This window comes from Tympanuchus pallidicinctus, unplaced genomic scaffold, assembly GCF_026119805.1.
Source record: "Tympanuchus pallidicinctus isolate F22 unplaced genomic scaffold, pur_lepc_1.0 scaffold13, whole genome shotgun sequence".
Lineage (NCBI taxonomy): Eukaryota > Metazoa > Chordata > Aves > Galliformes > Phasianidae > Tympanuchus > Tympanuchus pallidicinctus.
This window is the reverse complement of record NW_026294648.1, coordinates 18,326,336-18,339,180: the sequence shown is the minus strand read 5'-3', so window position 1 is coordinate 18,339,180 and position 12,845 is coordinate 18,326,336. Positions and strand designations below refer to the sequence as shown.

Here is a 12,845-nt window from a genome sequence, read left to right as displayed (position 1 = left end):
GCCCTAGGTTTCAGATAGCAAAGCCTGCCCAAACAGTGCCCAGCTCTGCCTTAATGCAGTTCTCAGAGCCAGATCTGCTCCCTGCAAGTTTTCCTGGGGGCTGAGTGTAAAGTTATCCTCAGCAACATCCCAGTGGGGCGATTTGAGCACACTGAGAGTGTCATTCTCCCACTGCTGACTCCCATGCAGGGTACAGAGCACCCAGTGCAGGACTGCAGCAGGAGCCAGCGCTCACCAGGCTGCCCACAGAAGGTTAAACACAGCCACTTCCCTTCCTTTCCTTGTTACATTTTTAATAACGTTACCTCCATTGTGTCATGGAGGGGGAAATAACACTGCTCATCCATCCCAGGGACAAGGAGATGGAGTGGGACCAAGAAACCCCCAAAGTGCCACAAAGAGAAACATGGAATCCCATGGCAATGTTCAAACAATTATCCCAGCACGGGATGCAGCTGCTGCAAGAGAGCTGGGATGCATGAGACAGGAGAGAGGGGACGACAGGAAGAATGCAAAGACAGAGAGATGGCAGCCACTGGGCCATTCATGCCCTGCTCCTTGTTACTGACCCCTCACTCTTCTGTGAAGGGAAATGTCCTCCCTCCCAGCAGGAATGAGAGCTGACCCCCAGCGGCTGCACCCAGCGGGGGGACACGTGGCCCTGCCTGCCTGCCTGGGACCCAGGGGTGACATCCCTGAGTGCTGCCTGGCAAAGGTGTGGGGCTGCCGTGGTGTCATGGCAACAGCCTTGCATCTCCATCACACAGCAGCTTCTGCACAGGGCTATACAGAAGTAATTCTCAGGGCTATGAATGCAACTTAGAACTAAAAAAAATAAAAAGGGAAGAGAGTTAGCTGCCTGAAAAGGGTGTAGAGGTGGAGGGACACACAGGAAAGCCCTTTTCAAAAGGTAATCCTTTGGCTCAGAAGAAAGATCCATCCATCAGCTGCCTTAAATGTACCAACATCCTCACTGAGCACTGTTTAGCTTTCAGATCGTTGTGTCATTGTGGGCCTTCTTTGTTGCTTTTAATTTCAATTTAGGAGGAAAGAAAGGAAAGAAAGACCATTGCCCTTCCCTGTTCTGTGTCTGCTGAGGAGATGGGGCAGTAAATCCCACTTCAGTTCCCTCTCCTCAGAGGTGCACCATAAAATCCCATACTCTGCCATGTCCGTGCTTTTGTGGGCAGGCTGGCCAGCATTGCTGGTCCCCACGAACCTCTCAGTGTGACAGACCCCGCTTGTGGCAGTGCTCTGGGCACAGGGACTAGTGGCCTAACAGTAGAGAATGCAGAATCTGCTCCTGCCCTACAAAGCTGCTCCTATTCTGACCACGTGCTGCTCAGAGCACTGGCTGTCCCACCCATGCTGTTGGTTTATTTCTGTTTATTTGTTTTCCTGGCAACAGCCATAATGGGGAGGGGACCTCTGTGGTTCAACTGGTGTCCTGAGACCACAGATCCATCCCCTGCAGACCCATCAGCGTAAGGAAAGGAATGCCAAGAGCAGGAGATCTGAGAACAGACCTTTTTCTCATCATTTTCCAGATGCCATAAAGAGCCCAGGTGACTTCAGCCTACTGGTGGCATTGGTGGTGCCTTTGGGAGAGAGAAGTCCTGACCTACCTTGGTGGGGCAGCAGCATGGTGTGATGGGATGTTCCTCATCTCTGCTCCCCAGCAGATACAGACCTGGATAGCAGTAGACCAAGCTTCCCAGGCAAATCCAGAGCACTGTGTCCTCCCCAGGAGAGGCCATCTCACTGAAGGATAAACTTCATCTCAACAGCTCGTTCAGGCTCTTGCTTCGCTGCCAAAACAGCCCACAAGCAGGACTGGGAAAGGGGGAAGTGGTGGGACAGGGACAATTAGAGCCAACTGCGGTGGAGGGATTTTGAGTTGATCTCTTTTTTCCCCTTTTAATAGCTCTGCATTATAAATATCACAAAACCACATGTTATCAGACAGAATGAAACAATTATGCTCAACTTCACAGCTCTGGGGATATGTGCCTTCCATGGGGCCTTGCGCTCTCTGATGTGGACACCTGCTCTCTGGAAATGTGATGGGCGAGCAGCAACTTGACCAGGATATGGGCCCCAAGCAAACCCCGTAAGTCAGAGCAAATTTTAGTCATGACCAATTGGGTGCTACTGAAGAAAGAACTCATCCCAGTTGCTGAGTCATTTTAATCACACGCAGCTAACGACCTTCTGGGCTGGAGGAGTGGCCAGCCCATGCACTCCCGCAGACGGTTCTGATTTCTTCAGAGGCCACGGTGAGACTTGGTGGGTATAATGGATATGCAGGCAGCTGGGGCCGAGACCTGGCTCTCCTGAGCAGGTCCTGCTGGAAATAGTGTCAGTGATTTTTCTGCCCCATTTACTTCGGGCCGTTGCGGTTTTACGTTCATTGACGAACAAAACCTGCTCCGGTTCCCCACCACCACACACACAGACTTTCTCTCCCTGCCCTTCCGATGTCAGGAAGGGTTTCCTAGCAAGGGTCTCCTCGCCGCACCCCCACCCCGACCCGTTATTTATAGGGTACCTCTGCAGAGCACAATGCTGGAGGTGAGTGAGTTATTGTTCCGGGTGACATCATGGAGTGGACTTCATAAGGGGCTCAGCGGACGGTCTCTGAAGACAGCTGCGAAAAAGGCAGCCCTGAAGGATATGATGGAGTGGGTGAGACATAAATTTCTTAGGACAGGCAGTGAAAAAACGTTTACAGTCCTTCTTTCCTGAGTCTGGTTTCAATCAGAGCCCCAGCCTTTCCATTGATGCTTCGCACTGAGCACTCATTCAGACATACGCTTTATGTGCTCAACCTGCCTTATTTATTTTATTTGATTCCCCTTTTTACTGTTTTCCAAATGCACCGGTACAGGATGGCTTGCAGATCCCCCAGCAGCCAGCTCCCATGTAAAGGAGCCACAGACGAAGGCTGACTGCCGGGATATGGAGCTGGCTGGCAGACGGGAATCAACCAAGGATAATATTGATAACGGTAATGAAGGAATGGGTTTATAAAACCATCACATTGCAGTCTCAGTCTATAACAAACGTGGTATTAACTTTGACATTCATTAAGGCTGCTTGCCATTTCTTCCTGGCTTAATGGAAAATCTGTCTGTTTAGAAGTGTTTGTTGCAACTGCAGAGGTTAAGGGAACGGATCGGTTACTGATTAGGAAAGCCCCAAGCGCCTGGCTATCCCAAAGGGCATTTCAAGTTCAGTCTTGGGCTTCTTGCTCCTATTTTCATTTATTCCAGCTCTTGGGGTGACTGCTTTGTTGTCTTGCAGTGACCACTGGCGTCTGGCCCAGAGGGGTGCAAACAGCCAGATCCCGAGCAGCTTTGGTTTTGTGTGCCGGGACTGCATTCATTACTACATACAGCCAAAGCCCTACTATGTGCCCAGTGACATCCATACAGGTTTACTGAGGTGGTGGGAAGCTGGGCTCTTCCTGAAGCATCCCTTGTTAGGGTCCTGCAGGCCAGGTGACACAAAGTCCTTCAGCCTCCATCCTCCCTAACCCAGCCCTGCAGCATAGCCAAGCCTGGCCCTGTGCCTGGATGCCACCAGGGTGTGTGTCCTGTCCCCAGAGCCACTGCGGGCGCAGCCAGGGGAGGCAGAGCCCTTTGGTGTCTGCACATCTCAGCATTTGCTATCTCAATGGAAGGAGTAGACTGTTGGTTAATACAGAGAGTTAATCTCTATCTGTCTCTCCCTGTGACTAGCCAGTATTTATCAGCATTCTGTATTTTACATGTACGTGCGAGGCATTTAATAAAACCCAGACCGAAGAGATGAAAGATTTATCCGTTTGCCCTGAGAGATGTCCCTTGTGAGGGCAGCTTGGGACTCGGGAGCGGAAACCTGGATTGTTTTTTATGGCAGCTGTGTGAGGAGATACAGAGTCTTTGAAGTCCTGCTGGCCCCTTCCTCTCGTGGCCCCACGTGCCATCAGTAGGGCTGTCCTAACCTGGCGTGGGGACACAGGGTCACATCCCGGCGGGGCTGAGCACACCGAGCCACCCTGAGCTGCTGCAGTGATGCTGAGCACACGTGGAGTGACTCAGATTTGGGAAGCAGAGCCGGCTTGCTGCTTCAGTCAGAGCAGTGACATTTCCTCACAGTCCCTCAGGTGCCTCTGCAGAAGGGCAGGAAGATGTGAGCAGGTGCCAGGCAGAGGGAGGTGAGGGGAGCACACCCTGGGGCATGTGGGGCTGCCAGTAGTGCTGCCTGGCGTCAGCAGACCGACACCGCCAGTGCCGTGGTTACTAATGAACAGTCTTAATTTCTGCCATAAACAGCTAATAATGCTCGTCTCTCTCTCCTCTCTAATACACCATTTATTTCTCACTTTGAAAGGCATCCGAAGAAATTCGCACAGAGAAATGGGAGGGGGAATCTGATGCTAAATGTCAGCGCTGCCTGCTGAAGGCTGATGTTCCCCCCAGCAGCTGCAGCAGCATCTTCTGCAGCTCTAAATGAGGGTGCGTGGCTCCTGGTGAGCAGAGGGAGACAACAGCATCAGCCCTGGCCCTGGGCCTGAGCAGCCACCCTGCCTGCATGGGTGGGAGGGCAGCACCTTCATCTGTGGCTTATGGGGAAGTCCTGTACTGGATGTTAACAGGAGCAGCAGCAGATCTCTGAGCATCGCCATCCCTACTGCAGCCCATGCTGAACTGTCCATGGGCCCTGAAAACAACTTCTCCTTATGGATTATAATTATCTTTAAAGTTACTGAAGGATAATTATCTTCACGCCAAGAGGCTGATGATGATCTCATGATACGTTATTCACTGGTGGTGGAAAAACACAAAGCTAATTACCCAGGAATTACCGCAGCATTGAAGCTGGTACCTCTGGCAGTGCAGGACAGGAGGTTCCTGGGGCTTCTGAAGCTTTGTTCCGCAGGACCAAACTAAAGCAGGTTTGCACATAAGTGCCTGAACAGAGGACAGAATGGAGACACAGACATCCTGCTAAAGAACCCCCTCAGCCTGTGATCCGTATACGAAAGCAGCACTCGGTGCTCATGGGGTTTTGGCAGTATCTAAGAGAGGTTCCTTTTACCTCTGAAGTCTGCCTGGGACAGAAAGTTGGAGAAACACTTGCTCTGCTTGATGCGGATGGCCAGTTCCCAGCAGGAGGGGCAGAGGAGGGCAGAGCATTATGAGCAGGCTGTGGGGAGACCTGCAGCTTCAGAGCCAGTGTTTGAGTGCCCACGAGGACACAGTGCACACGAAGGAACACAGCCCAGCACTGCGGGGCTGCATGGCTCCATACGGCCCTGAGCCACTGCAGGAGCTGCTGCTGCATCGCTCTGCCGTGCCTCGGGCTGCTCCCAGAGCCATTCCAATTATTGTGCTGGAGGAAGGCTGAACATTTTCCATTTGTGTTCCAGACCTCCCCTGAATCTCTGTGTTTGTTGTTTCAGTATTTGTTGATCACTGTGAAGCTCTGTATCTAGGAAGCTATGCTGAGTGCTGTGCATCCCTTCCTATTCATGCTGGACGCATTTCAAACATTGCAAGCATGGTCTTGAGATTTCTAGAGAAAGACGTAAAGATCAGATGCAGTTTTCTATAGATCTTTCCATAGAAAGATCCAGAACATTCTCAAGATCTGAGCTACACAAACAGCTGAGTCCATGTCCTGCACTAATGTCTGCCTGCTCCCTAAATCCACCAGATCTGATCAAGCCTCACGCAGGCTAATCCAAAAGTGTTTGAAAACTGGATCAGGTCAGTGGCAGTTCCAAGTGGCCTTAGGTTATACACAGCACAAAGTTGTCAGTCAGCAGCAAGAGCATGTGCAGAACTGATGTGCACTCGCCTCGTAATATTCAAGACAGAAATGATAAAGCTGAGAGGAGACTGCAAATAATTTTCTGCAGGATTAGCTCCAAAGTTTTAAACAGCCCCTCCAGCTGCACTCGAGCTCTCAAGCTCCCTTTTTGGGAGCATTCAAACTGCTTTCACCAGAAGGAGATTTGTAAAGCGTTCTCAGGCTGCCCTCAGTGCTTCATGCCTGGAGCACGCAGCGCAGTCCCGCAGGTGGGATGTGGCAGAGCTGGGGATGGAACAGAGCATCCACCCCTGGCACTGCTCTCCTGGGAGCACAGCTCCGACCGCGGACATCCTGCATCTGATTGGGAGGCAAAACTTGTCAGGTGGATTTGTCAAGCAGGGGTGATAATCATTCATTTAGCCGGTAATGACATGGCACTTACTACGTAATAACCTGGATATTTCATGGAAATTGCCATGTAATCCAATACTCAGTAGTTGCCATATTGTCAGTGGCTGCGCAGTAATTTGTACCCTCTCATTTAAAGCCCTGCAACTGCTATTATTATGACAACAAAGCAGCAGATTCACAGTTTGCCAAAAGGAGAATCTCCAGAGGGATGTTATGAATAATTAGGCAGCCACGGTGGTTTTGGATAACATCTTTACCGTAACTCCATTAATGAACAATTGATTGCTCTCCTAGCCCTGACTTGCCTGCAGCCTTTACCAGCAGCGAGGAGCAGAGCGAGGAGCAGCATCCCAAGCCCAGCTGGGAGCCTGCAGCTGGGGCAGGCAGTGCCCTGGGGGTGCAAACACCTCTGGGAAATTCTGGGTCCGTTGTGCAGCACTGTCAGTGCACCACTGCCTGATGGAGGGAGCATTTCCAGCAGTGCTGGGAGGGAACCCGAAATTAACTTTGGATTATCATTAATGTTGTACGAGTGCAAATTGCACTGGCACAGCCACAACTTGATTCAAAATCAATACCACTTTCTCCAGACCGATCCTGAGGTCCAAATGTCACCCTCAGATCCCTCTGTCTCCAAAAAGCCCTTTATAGCTTACAGGCTGTATGGGAAATGTTGAGTCATGGCCTGAACCACTGATTGATCACCTGAGGAAAGGACTGCTCAGCCCTGGGAGCACAGGTGAAGGCAATTCAGTGGTGTGACCGGAAGGGATGGAGCCTGGCTGCACCCCTTCTAAACCCCATTTAAGGGCTGACTGCTGCTGGGGCAGGATCTCCTTCTGGAGGTGCCTTCTCTGTGGAGTCTTTCCTGTGAGCTAAGATCTTTGGATGCAGGTGAGCATTCCTTCCTTGTTTGTTTCTTTTCCCATTTTCATCAAGATAATCTTTTCAGCTGTAGCACCGACTCTAACACAGCAATTGCCAGGCATGGTTCAAAGTTGGCCTCTGTCACTCTCAGATGCCCATCCTCAGCTTTCCCTCTGGTGTGATAAGCTGGGGCTCGCTGCAGCCTCTGTGCCCTGATAACGTGTTACTTTTAGGTAGAAAAGTGTGAGGTTGGAGTTAATACTTTGTTTCACCGGTCCCTCTCCCACCAGGGCAGCAGCAGCAGCAGCAGGGCTCTGTGCCCTCTCCCTGTTCCCCCCCATGCAGCTCTGATCCCGTTCCTCTCCCTCGCCTCCACTCAGCCTCCAGGCTGTGATATATGGGGGGAGCAGCTCTTCTTCTGTTGTTGTTTGCTGTATAAACTTTGAGGATGGCCTGTGCCTGGGATGTGTGAGGAATGAATGTGTGTGGGAGGCTCGCAGCTCTGCTGATTGAGATTCTTTGGTTGAGGAAGCCTAAACAAACACTGTAACCTCAGGGGAAATTCTGCAAAGTTTTAGTTTTAAGTGTTTCCTCTAACAAAATAACTGTTTGGCCTACAAGGCTACCAGTGGACGTTCCTTCTGTTCACTGGGGCTTTGTGAGCTCCATCTGGAAGCAAGACCATCCTTCATGTGTGGAAGGGCAAGAATGCTGTCTGTTTCTTTGAGCAAGAATCAGAGCACCCATCGCTATGGATTCATCTCTGCTGTACTTCCCAGCAGATTGCATCAAGGATGATTCAGCTGCCATAACTTCAGCATGAAATCTCATGAGGTTGGGGTAAGGATAGAGAGAGATGGGCTTGGAAAGGGGAGAGCTGTGTGTGAATGCTCACCCATTGCACACCTGGTGAGTCCTTCTCTGGTGATGGGAGACGTGTCCCTGCACCCTGTTGGTTCACCCAGTGTTTTTAAATTATTTTTCTTTTCCAGAAGAAAGCATGGCTGATCTCCTTGGATATCTCTAAAAGTGTCACTTTTTAAAGCCTAGGGGGAAAAAAAGCTGCAGCGAGCAGCAGATGTGTGAATATCCCTTGGCAGGAATAGCTGACAGCTGGCCATCCCCATGGCCCTGCTCATGCTGCTCTCCCCAGCTCCTTTAAGGGCACATTTCTCCCTTTCAGAGAGAACTTCCCTTATGAGAGCACTGCAGGATGCAATATCACATAGGAGGACCCAAGTCACAGGTGATGTGCTCTGGAAGCTGCTGGTATTCAGGTCTAAGCAGAGAAATGGGGTGAGATGGATTCAGAGCACACACCTGAGCTCCCTGGGGCAGCAGTGTGCTCTGGTGGCCCCTGGGCTCCTGCAGGTCTGCCTGTCCCATTGCACCAGATGTGATGTGAGATATCTCTGGGCAACCTGCTACCCATTAACACCAGGGAGGGCAGAGCATCTTGAACTCAAATTCCTGAACCACACAGCTTTGATGCACAATATGGGCTCAGTTTATGTTTATTCCAAAGGGTGGAAAAGGACTGGGCTACCTGCTGCTTTCCCAGCTTCCTCCCTGTGGAGCAGCAACAAGCAGGCAGCAGAGCCCAGGGGCTCCTGCGGTTTGAGCGCTCCTCCTCCTGTGCAATGGCCCATGCCTTGTGACCTACATTTGCCAAAGGGAATGGGTGATATTTGCTGGCCTGATTCCTTCATTTTTAAGGCATGGTTGAGCTCAGAGCCCTGGGAGTCAACTTCTCCACTATGCCTTAAACAGGACACAAAAAGGAAGTGGGGAATTGCTTCAAGTAGTGATGGTCACCACCAACACTGTACCTCTAACCCAGGCTGAAACTGCAACAGGAGCAAACCCCCCAGGGCAGTGTGCTGTAGCATTGTGCTTAGACCCTGAAACAGACCAGAATGAAGGAGCAAGTGAAAGCATGTTTTTAAGCTCAAAACTGCTTGTTTACTCTGAAATAGAAGCCCAAAGTGAGCTCTGCCTTTGCAGCTCACCTCTGTGCACCCCAGTGCAGAGTCCTGCCCAGCCCTGTTGCTCTCTGAGGATCACAGGGCAAACCAAACCCCAGCATGGGACGAGGCGCCCATCTGACCTGGGTCAGCCCCTGGCTAGCAGGATATGAGGGAGACAGCCTCCTCAAGTCCCCATCACAGCAGCTCCACGCAGCCTTGGGCTCTTTTGGTGAAAGCAGTTGGCACCCAAAGTGGTTTCTCTTGCAGGCAGCTCTGCAACAGGCTGTAATTGTATTTTGTCAAGTGGTTTCAGAAAAGCTATCCACGTTTATTAGCCATGTGGATTAGAGAAATGATGTTCTTGATTCTAACTGCTGGCTTAGCCTTGCCTTCATCAAAGAACAGAATAACTTTACGCATTCTTCTCTTCCCACGTCATGAAGAATTTTCTCCTGCGCGCTTTATTTACCTCTGCTGGCAGTACATGTGGCTCTCAGACAAACCCGTGTTGAGCCCGGAACACCCGCCTGGCTCCAGGTCACAGCCTCAGGTACAACTGTCCCCAATGCTGCTGTTGTCCTGCAGCTTTCCAGAAGGGCAAAGGAGCTGTGACAGAGAATTCTGTGAAATCACCTCAAGCTAATTATGAAAGCTCATTAGAGAAAGGAAGGAGGTCTGTCTGTCACATGCCATCTCTCTTTGTCACCCTCCCACTGCCTTTTAGTCTTGATCTAGATGCAGGATGTTCCTCTTTGCTTTGATTATAGCCAACTACTTCATTATTCATTCTGCCAGCCCATCCAGCAGGGACCTGTAGGGACAAAGCTCTTCAGACCACATGCAGACAGCATCGTTCATGATTTAGTCGGAGATTCTTTGTCATTATTACCACACAGGAACAGGGGGGCCCTCGCTGCTCTGATTTGCATCTGCTGGCTGTGCCTGTCCCCAGTGATGCTGATGGGTGACATCAGTCACCTGTGGAGACCCACAAAGGCATTGGTCGCTGTTATTGCTGCTGGTGTGCAACTGCTGGCTGAGGCAGGCTGCTCCTTTCTCCAGCACCCCCTTCCTCCTGGTCTCACGGGGTCTGCCTTTAATTCAGCTCCTGCCTTCATTAACTGGAGACTGGGGTATTGATTCAGCAGCCACTAAGACGAAGGAGCTGAGCTCAGGTCGTTGTTATTTATGGAGATGTATGTCACTGCAGAACTTCCAAAAATGAGGATGTGCATGAGCTCATTGGGACAAATGTTTCCTTGGGAGAGAAGGAAAACTACCCCTGCCACACCTGGATCCCATCCCTGCAGCTCCCAACTCCACCTCCCTCCTCCCACCTGAGTTCCCATGTAGTGCTGCAGCAGTCACAGAGCATCACAGGTTGGGTGAGGGGGAGGGGAAATGCCCTTCTTTCTGACACCCTGTGTGGTACAGAGGATGATGCTCAGCTTTCTCCACCCACCTCCACCCGCAGAGGCTGTGGCACAGCTGGAAGCTGCTGGATGATGGCTCCTGTGCCACAACTGCCCTCTGTGCCCATCTCTCCTGCTGGGTTTGCAACTCACTGTAACTCTTCCCATCATTTCAGTTACGCAGCTCAAAGTATTGGGTCCAGGCTGCTACAAGAAACCAGTGCAGAAGAGGTGTGGGAAGGGAAATTTGACAATGAGCAAATTCTGCCAAAAATAATAAAAACAAAAAACTCAGGCATACTCAAGGGCTGAATCTAATGGAGATACTGCTACCAGTAACATTACCCTTGATCAGATGTGCCTTATGATCCATCTAAACCAGCTTCTGATGGACCACACTTCCAGAGACAGCAACCAGAGTGCAGAATGCCAACGTGCCCAGGGTGCCCTGCAGCCACCTGGGAGCTGAGTGTCCCTTGGAGCTGCCCCACCATCAGACAGGAGGTGTTCCCTTCAGGTGCTGAAAGGTTTTGGGAGTCAACTGAATCGTCTTTCCACTAATTAAGCTCTGAAAACATAGGCTAGACAATTTGTTCTAGCTTTCCTAGGGAAAGCTAAAAGGTTTCTCATATATCTTCTATTTGGAGGAAAATAAGACAAGACTATTAGGGCTGGCTGCAACACAGAATTCCCATTCTGCCAAAAATATCACTGTTGCAGAGCTTTCTTTCATCCCATATTTGAACAACAATGTTAGCAGCTCCAAATTTCCAGTGAAATAAGAATTCCAAACTCCAAGCATAAACCCTGAAAAGCCTTCTCTAAATATTTTGCTTCAATGAAGCCAAAGTGTCTCACTCAGCTTCATCGTTCAGTAAGTTCCAGCATGCTATAAGGCATCCAACGACTCGGTTGCACTGTTCCAAAGCCATGATGCTCTGGCTGAGGCACCTGGTGTGCTCCCATGGGTGTCAGCCAATGAACACCGCTGAGATCCAAGTGCTTCCCAACCTCTCCCCTGGTTTTTGATCTCTTGGTTTTCATCCTTTCTTCCTCAGTGTCGTTTTCTCCAGGGAGATGAAGAAGTGCCTTCGGATGGGGTGTGGGGTGGGGTAGATGCTTTGCAGGCCTTTCTGATTCAGTGCACGCTGGAGGGTTTCATGATGATGTTAGGTGGATCTAAAGCCCCGGGAGCTCAGCCCAGTCCTACAGCAGGTTTTGAGGAAAAAGCATCCCTCTGAAAATGCTCTGACTTCCTCTGGAGCAGCTCCTGTAACCGTCTGAGAGAGTCATATTGTGAGGAATGGGGCAGGCAGAGAGAGCAGATAATTGGGAATGTTTCCTATGAGGCAGATGCCTGAAATGTGTGCAGGGTGCATGCACTGTGCAGACAGAGTGTGTAGTAGAAATGAGAATGAAGCTGGCTGCATTATCTCGAAAACGGTTTCATTTCCATTTCAATTGCAGGTGAGGGAGGAAAGTCGGCACCTTTCTCATTTCAGCCAGTCTGGGTCTCGTCTCACTTGTGAAAGTTAAAGTCCATCCATCACCCGTGCCCCGAAGGCTGCATGCCAGACCAATTATTCATACTTAGCAATGACTTACTCCAGGGAGAGTCCTGGGGAAATCAATGGGTGGCTCAGGGAATACAGTGCTGTGCTCTGCAGGAGAGCAGCAGGCTGTGCCCTTGGGTTCCTTGTGCTAATTCCCACGGCTTTTCCATTTACATCAGCCCTTCTCCAGCCTGAAGAACACTGGGTGAGGATGCTCTGCATACGCATCGGTGTGTGTTGAGCTTTTACGACTCTGCTTTCCATCAGGCTTCCTATAGCCAGTGTTTCAGAGCTCTCTCTAATCCTGTTTAGCTGGGGCTTCCCTTGTCTGACAAGGACAGGCAGCAGTCCTTCCTTGAGTACACAGGATCCCTGCTCACAGTGAGAGAGGCAGATCACTGAGTGAGATAATCTGGGATCAGGAAAGCTTCAGTGTATGAAAGCTTCAGAACTCAGAGAGCAGCAGTAGAGTATCCAAAGGACGTCTGTATCCATTGAAACACTGCTTGGGATATGCCCTGAGGAAGGGTGTGCTGCGCTGGGCTCTGCTGTGCATGGAAGGGCCTGATGTGGTCTGGAACCCATTGTCCTCTGCCAGGACCCCATAGGATCCAGGGCTCTGCTGGGTGCAGCCCCAGAATGGCAGCGCAGGGCAGAACTGAGCTCCTGCCTCCCTGTGTGTGCTGTGAGACCTGGAGGTTGGTGTGTTCAGGTCACTGCTTTTAGAAACAGCTGCTCTATGGACTGTCCTGGATCCAGATCCTGGTAAAGAGAAGGACATTTTTTCCATATTGCCCTTCCTGGAGAAGCGTCCTCAAGATATAAGAGTGCACACA

General features: G+C 50.7%; 1 long non-coding RNA gene across 1 annotated transcript; it reads left to right on the top strand.

Moving 5' to 3' along the window:
- Window positions 1-7,859: 7,859 nt before the first annotated feature.
- Window positions 7,860-11,152, top strand: LOC128076088 (uncharacterized). The gene is made up of 2 exons (XR_008204245.1): window positions 7,860-7,917; window positions 8,070-11,152. It is a non-coding gene; the product is annotated as an uncharacterized LOC128076088 (long non-coding RNA).
- Window positions 11,153-12,845: the final 1,693 nt, after the last annotated feature.